The sequence below is a fragment of the Salmo salar genome, chromosome 09 (genome assembly GCF_965601325.2).
Source record: "Salmo salar chromosome 09, fSalSal1, whole genome shotgun sequence".
NCBI lineage: Eukaryota > Metazoa > Chordata > Actinopteri > Salmoniformes > Salmonidae > Salmo > Salmo salar.
In genome coordinates, this window is record NC_138299.1 from 77,291,250 (window position 1) to 77,298,151 (window position 6,902).

Genomic DNA, 6,902 nt, shown 5'->3' on the forward strand with positions numbered 1-6,902 from the left:
CATATTGCAGCATGCCTGCACTGGGAAGAATGCCCTTACAAGCTTATGTGTATCAGTCTGTGTAAATAGGCCTACTGTGTGTGGGCTGGAGTTAGGCCTTAGTGTCCCCATGCAGACTCCCCTGCTGCACAGCGACACCTGCTATCGAGATACAGACAAAGCCAACCTCAGGTTTCCCAAGTGACAAAAGCTTGTTTTGTATCTCTTTGTTACCTTGATGAATATCTCTCCCCTGACACGCCACCAAAGTCTTCTGCCAGAGCTGAGAAAAGCTGTGAGATTTAGTGGCGGTCAAATGATACTTAGTAAAGTGAGATGTGATCTGAGTAAGTGTCAGGGTGGTAACGGCTTATGTCCCAGGTTTAGGTTTTGTGAAGAAGACAACCCTATGTTTTGGACTTGAATACCCTCATAGGAACACGTATACTGGTTATACCACCCAGATATAATCCCGCACCATCTATTCCCTCAATGCCCTATTACCCATGTCTCCTAAGGGCCCTCCAAGGCAACCAAAACCCACATCCAGTCTTTGTATTTGATTGGAAATTGTAGGCCTAACCATTTGATTACCCTGGTATCCATGATGATAAAATCACACAAACCATTCCTATGCCCGATCCAAACCTGATATCCAAGGCCATTGATCAACAAATTGGTAGGCCTAGGCCTATTACATTGAACAGAATAGGACCCCGGCTATCACGTAGGAGGAAACGGGGGAAACCAGATGCCCCCGGACCATAGGCTCAACACACAGGATGTATTCAGCTGTAAATCAAACTATTGACAGGTGTGCTCGCGAGGCAGACACTGGTTGACCATGGTTACCTTCACTGCCTCAACCAGTGTCTGCCTCGCGAGCACACCTGTCAATAGTTTGATTTACAGCTGAATACATCCTGTGTGTTGAGCCTATGGTCCGGGGGCATCTGGTTTCCCCCGTTTCCTCCTACGTGATAGCCGGGGTCCTATTCTGTGTCTGAGCGGGCATGCAACCTCCGCTGCCCTAAAACGCGAGGAGGGCTGTTATCAGCAATTGAGTTCAATTGGGGTTGAATGGACGTCATGCAAACCTGGATGGATTTAAACAAAGGAGCGGATGTGTGTTGATCCAACTTCCTCCTGGTTCCTTCTGGACATTCATCCTAGACGCAGAAGATGTTTCCAGTCAGTGACATTAGCTGTACATAGGACATGTTTGGGAAATCCTACAATGGAGTTAAGCCCATGGAAATGTAAACATATGTCTGTCTTATTTTAAATCATATTAAGAGTCTATTATTTCTGACCTAGATTGACATTGTTGCTTTTACATTTAAAACGTCCCAGTGAGCTCATTTTACGCATTGGATTACGCGGGATGCGCCTTGCACTTCGACCAAGGCGTCATCTCTCCACACCCCAGACAACTCTCTAGACAGGACCCTTCCTCAATGTGGGCTATTAGGTCCATTGAGGGGGTAACAATGGAGGGAGGATTGAACCAGCATTCCATGGGGCTAATACCATACCACCTGTGCCATAAATTATTAGACCCCTTGGCAGAGGTAGTAGCCCACAGTCGTGGCCAAAAGTTTTGAGAATGACACAAATATTAATTTTCACCAAGTCTGCTGCCTAAGTTTGTATGATGGCAATTTGCATATACTCCAGAATGTTATGAAGAGTGATCAGATGAATTGCAATTAATTGCAAAGTCCCTCTTTGCCATGCAAATGAACTGAATCCCCCAAAAACATTTCCACTGCATTTCAGCCCTGCCACAAAAGGACCAGCTGACATCATGTCAGTGATTCTCTCGTTAACACAGGTGTGAGTGTTGACGAGGACAAGGCTGGAGATCATTCTGTCATGCTGATTGAGTTTGAATAACAGACTGGAAGCTTCAAAAGGAGGGTGGTGCTTGGAATCATTGTTCTTCCTCTGTCAACCATGGTTACCTTCAAGGAAACACGTGCCGTCATCATTGCTTTGCACAAAAAGGGCTTCACAGGCAAGGATATTGCTGCCAGTAAGATTGCACCTAAATCAACCATTATCGGATCATCAAGAACTTCAAGGACAGCAGCTCAATTGTTGTGAAGAAGCCTTCAGGGTGTCCAAGAAAGTCCAGCAAGCGCCAGGTTCGTCTCCTAAAGTTGATTCAGCTGCGGGATCGGGGCACCACCAGTACAGAGCTTGCTCAGGAATGGCAGCAGGCAGGTGTGAGTGCATCTGCACGCACAGTGAGGCAAAGACTTTTGAAGGATGGCCTGGTGTCAAGAAGGGCAGCAAAGAAGCCACTTCTCTCCAGGAAAAACATCTGGGACAGACTGATATTCTGCAAAAGGTACAGGGATTGGACTGCTGAGGACTGGGGTAAAGTCATTTTCTCTGATGAATCCCCTTTCTGATTGTTTGGGGCATCCGGAAAAAAGCTTGTCCGGTGAAGACAAGGTGAGCGCTACCATCAGTCCTGTGTCATGCCAACAGTAAAGCATCCTGAGACCATTAATGTGTGGGGTTGCTTCTCAGCCAAGGGAGTGGGCTCACTCACAATTTTGCCTAAGAACACAGCCATGAATAAAGAATGGTAACAACACATCCTCCGAGAGCAACTTCTCCCAACCATCCAGGAACAGTTTGGTGACGAACAATGCCTTTTCCAGCATGATGGAGCACCTTGCCATAAGGCAAAAGTGATAACTAAGTGGCTCGGAGAACAAAACATTGATATTTTGGGTCCATGGCCAGGAAACTCCCCAGACCTTAATCCCATTGAGAACTTGTGGTCAACCCTCAAGAGGCGGGTGGACAAACAAAAACCCACAAATTCTGACAAACTTCAAGCATTGATTATGCAAGAATGGGCTGCCATCAGTCAGGATGTGGCCCAAAAGTTAATTGACAGCATGAATGCAGAGGTCTTGAAAAAGAAGGGTCAACACTGCAAATATTGACTCTTTGCATCAGCATTATGAAATGTTTGTAATTATACTTCAGTATTCCATAGTAACATCTGACAAAAATATCTAAAGACACTGAAGCAGCAAACTTTGTGAAAATTAATATTTGTGTCATTCTCAGAACTTTTTGCCACGACTGTACATACATACATACATGGAAGCTACAACAAATTGGCCTACCTTCTGTATTCTTTCATAAATAAGACTGACTTCTACTCTCCTATTGTACTGGTCCACTCGGCTCAGGGCCAGTACGCACAGCAGCTGCTCACTGACCTGATGGAGAACTACTCGAAAGCCCTGCGGCCTGTTAAGGGCACAGACAAAGCCCTGAACGTCACCCTGCAGATCACTCTCTCCCAGATCAAAGGCATGGTGAGTCTCAGAGATTACTGACTAGGTCTCAGCGACGAGTAGAGGACCACTGGTAATCTATGACCGGCTTCTCTCACAATGAGGCTTTCTCAAAATGTATATCCCCTGATCAAATACTGTGTGTACGTATACAGAGGATAACTCTTCTGAGAGATATCGTAGAGAGAGATCATGTACTTTAGATCAGAGGACGTAAAACAGTGTGACAGGAAGCAGGCAGCAGCCAGCGCTGTTCTGCTCATTGCTAAGACACGTATAGTCAGTCAACTCTGTGACCCACCTGTTCTTTTGCCTATATATGCAAGGCACAAGTACTGTACCTTGAACATGCTGTATTAGTTACCCAATTGCTTCCTCTGTTGATGTGTATGAGAGACGTCAGAAGTACTGTACAGGCCTACAGTTATCAGCCATATACTCTTTCAGTCCAGTAGAGTGTCAACTTCCCATTCGTGTGTGTGTGTGCATGTGTTACTAAGTGTACCTTGTCTAGTGCTCTCTAAAGAGAGCTGTCCTACTGCCAACTCACTCCCTGTCTCTGGGATGATGTCATCCTGTCACTTTGAAATGCAGACAGACTAATGACGTGTGTGTGACCTGTGTGTATTTGTATTTATTTGTGTGTGTGTGTGTTTGTGTGTGTCTGTATGTTTTGAGTGTCCCATTACTCCTTGGTTCCATGCTTTGGTCAAGCAATGCGTCAGGTTCTGGCAGTGACAACCCCTCAACCCCCTCATCTAAACTCCTCATTCACCTGATATTGACAGACAGCTGGGCCTGAATTTCAATGTCTGACAGCTAGTCTGAGACTTTAGTGGATTAATTAGAGAGAGAGAGAGACAATGACAACAAAAATAAGACTATTAGCTAGTATATTGCCCTTATTAGTGTGTGTGTGTCCACATGTCTTGTGTGTGTGTGTGTGTGTGAGACTGCTGTGTGCATGTGTCTGCAGCATGTGGGCACCTGCATCTATGTGTGTGTGTGTGTGTGTGTGTGTGTGTGTGTGTGTGTGTGTGTGTGTGTGTGTTATACAGTATCTGTGTCTGTGTTTATATCTGTGTCTGTGTGTGTTTATATCTGTGTCTATGTGTGCAGGACGAGGGGAACCAGGTATTGATAGCGTACCTGTGGATCGGTCAGACGTGGCACAATGCCTACCTGAGGTGGAACAAGGAGGACTATGATGGCCTGGAGGATCCCCAGTAGTCTGGTGTGGAGGCCTGACCTCGTCCTTTATAACAAGTATGCCTGTACGTCACACAGATATACTGTACAGTACAGCCTCTAAACCATAATCATTTCTACTATCTAGAAACAACCTCCTTTATTGACAATAAGTGTTGGTCCATGAATTGTAATTTGAATTTGAGCTCCTTTGTGGTGGTCGTCTCCTACTTCCACTTCCACAGCCAGGAGTGCAACCTCACATTTGGCTCCTGGACATACAACAGCAACAGGATGGGCACACACACCACACACACCACACACACCCATTGGGCCAAAGTCCTCATCATCAACTACATGTCCAAGATCATCTTGGTCTACGAGGTGAGAGAGAACTGTGTCCCTGCCACCTCTTCCTCCTCACACTTTGGACAAGGCGACTTCCACCACCCCATCTTCAGCCCCACCACCATGCCAATGGGAAACGGGGAGGCCACAGCGGGCGAGAGAACCAGTACCGCCACAAACACCCCTGATCCCAAACCCTTGGACCTCAACGTCACCCCAAGCCTCGACCCCCAACACCACATCACCAGAGATTAGAAGACCCATCTCTCCAGCTCCAAGTACGAGGGTTTTGAGCCCAACGGGAACCTCTCCCTGGGGGATTGCTGTAAGGAGGCGCTGCCATGCTGTCCAGAGGTTGAAAAGGCAGCCGTGGTCGCTGCTGTGGTGGCCTCAGTAACCTTTGACCCCTGTGTGTTCTGTAGTCATGGCAGCAGTTTACCTGGGGTGGACTCCAAGCTGGTGCGGAATGTGGAGTACATCGCCATCTGCTTCCGGTAGCAGAGGGCCACTTGCGCCACCAGGCAGAGTGGAAGAAGGTTGCCAGGGTGATGGATAGGTTCTTTTATGTGGATCTTCTTCATCATGGTCTTCCTCATGAGCATTCTGATTATCGGCAAGGTGCCATGACAACAATGGAAGAAAGACTATTGGACTGTTATATGACATTGCTGAAGTCAAATCATTTCACTCTTTCTTGTCATCGCTTTACAGACAGACAAATACATTTTATATTAAAAACATAAAATGGATTAAATTGCTTCAAATGTAACTGCAAGTGTATAATGTGTGCAAATGAACAGTACACACCAATCACTGTTGTCTCTGAACTCCTTACACCCTTCCTATCCTCATCTCTCCACTAAATAGAACCAGAGGAACCATCACGTCTTCACCAGTCTGAAATCAGACTCCAGGGGTTTCAGCGACAAAGGCCTCTCTCTGGATCCACAGGCCTGGAATCATTTTTCTGTTCAAAATCATTTAGTGAATAGTTAATGACTGCTTTGTTTCCAAACAGGCGCTGTGTAGATGTAAGATATTATGGACCATAAATTATGCAACACAATGAGTTTACCCCCTCCAGTCACCCATTCCATGAACTTGGTAACGTTCAGGTGTGCGTGGCAGGTAGTGATTGTAGTAGTGTCGTGTACGCCTGACACTACTGCTTACTTCATGGAAGTAGTCAACCACTCAAAGGACAAAGTATATGACCAGAGAGCCCCCCCTATACCTCAGTTAAAAAACAGTTGATACCCATTTGTCCCTATGGATCCTTTGTATTACAGAATTGTCACTACTACCCTGTATATCCAGCGGAGGGCAGACATCTCTCACCAATTCTCCACCTGAACTGGGCACAGATGGATGCCACAGACCCATGACAATTAGGGGACACTCACTCAATTAGGGGACAAATCAGATGTCTTTACAACAATCACTTTACATACGGTTTACACACACAAAAAAAATGTTGATAGTCAGATAAAGGGATATATGACCATTCTATAATGTATTGAGTCAATACAGCGGGGAGGATCTTAGGATGCAGCAGCCCAATTCTGATATTTTTTTCACTAATTGGTCTTTTGACCAGTCACATCAGACTATTTTTCAGAGCTGACCTGATTGGTCAAAAGACCAATTAGTGAAAAAAAGATCAGAATTGGGCTGTCTGTGTAAACGCAGCCATGGTTACTTGTTTCATAACCAACCAGTGTTAAAGAGATGAGGCGTTTAGGTAACAATTAGTACATTGTCTTTACTGATACATAACTGGTGAAACTCCTCTGACATGTTAATGCCAGTCTATTCCTCCTCAGGAAGGAGTTCAGCCTGAGCAGTCATCATCCTCTTCAGGGAAGTGAATGTCATGCTGAGGTATGATGTGTCTGGGAGTGAAATCTCTCACATTTTCACGCTGGGGAAGCCTGTCTCTGGTCTTATTAGTGCACGGTGTGCCACCTGCGGGGGCCCGATGCACGCTATAATCACCCCAGGAGCCAGGGAGTAGTGGGAAACATGTAATTTGCACAGACAAGAGAGAGGCTGGGGTGAGACTGC

General features: G+C 45.9%; 1 pseudogene; it reads left to right on the forward strand.

Annotated features, from left to right (window-relative positions):
- The first annotated feature begins 217 nt into the window (after positions 1 to 217).
- Positions 218 to 5,465, forward strand: LOC106611690 (neuronal acetylcholine receptor subunit alpha-9-II-like; annotated as a pseudogene).
- The last annotated feature ends 1,437 nt before the right edge of the window (positions 5,466 to 6,902 follow it).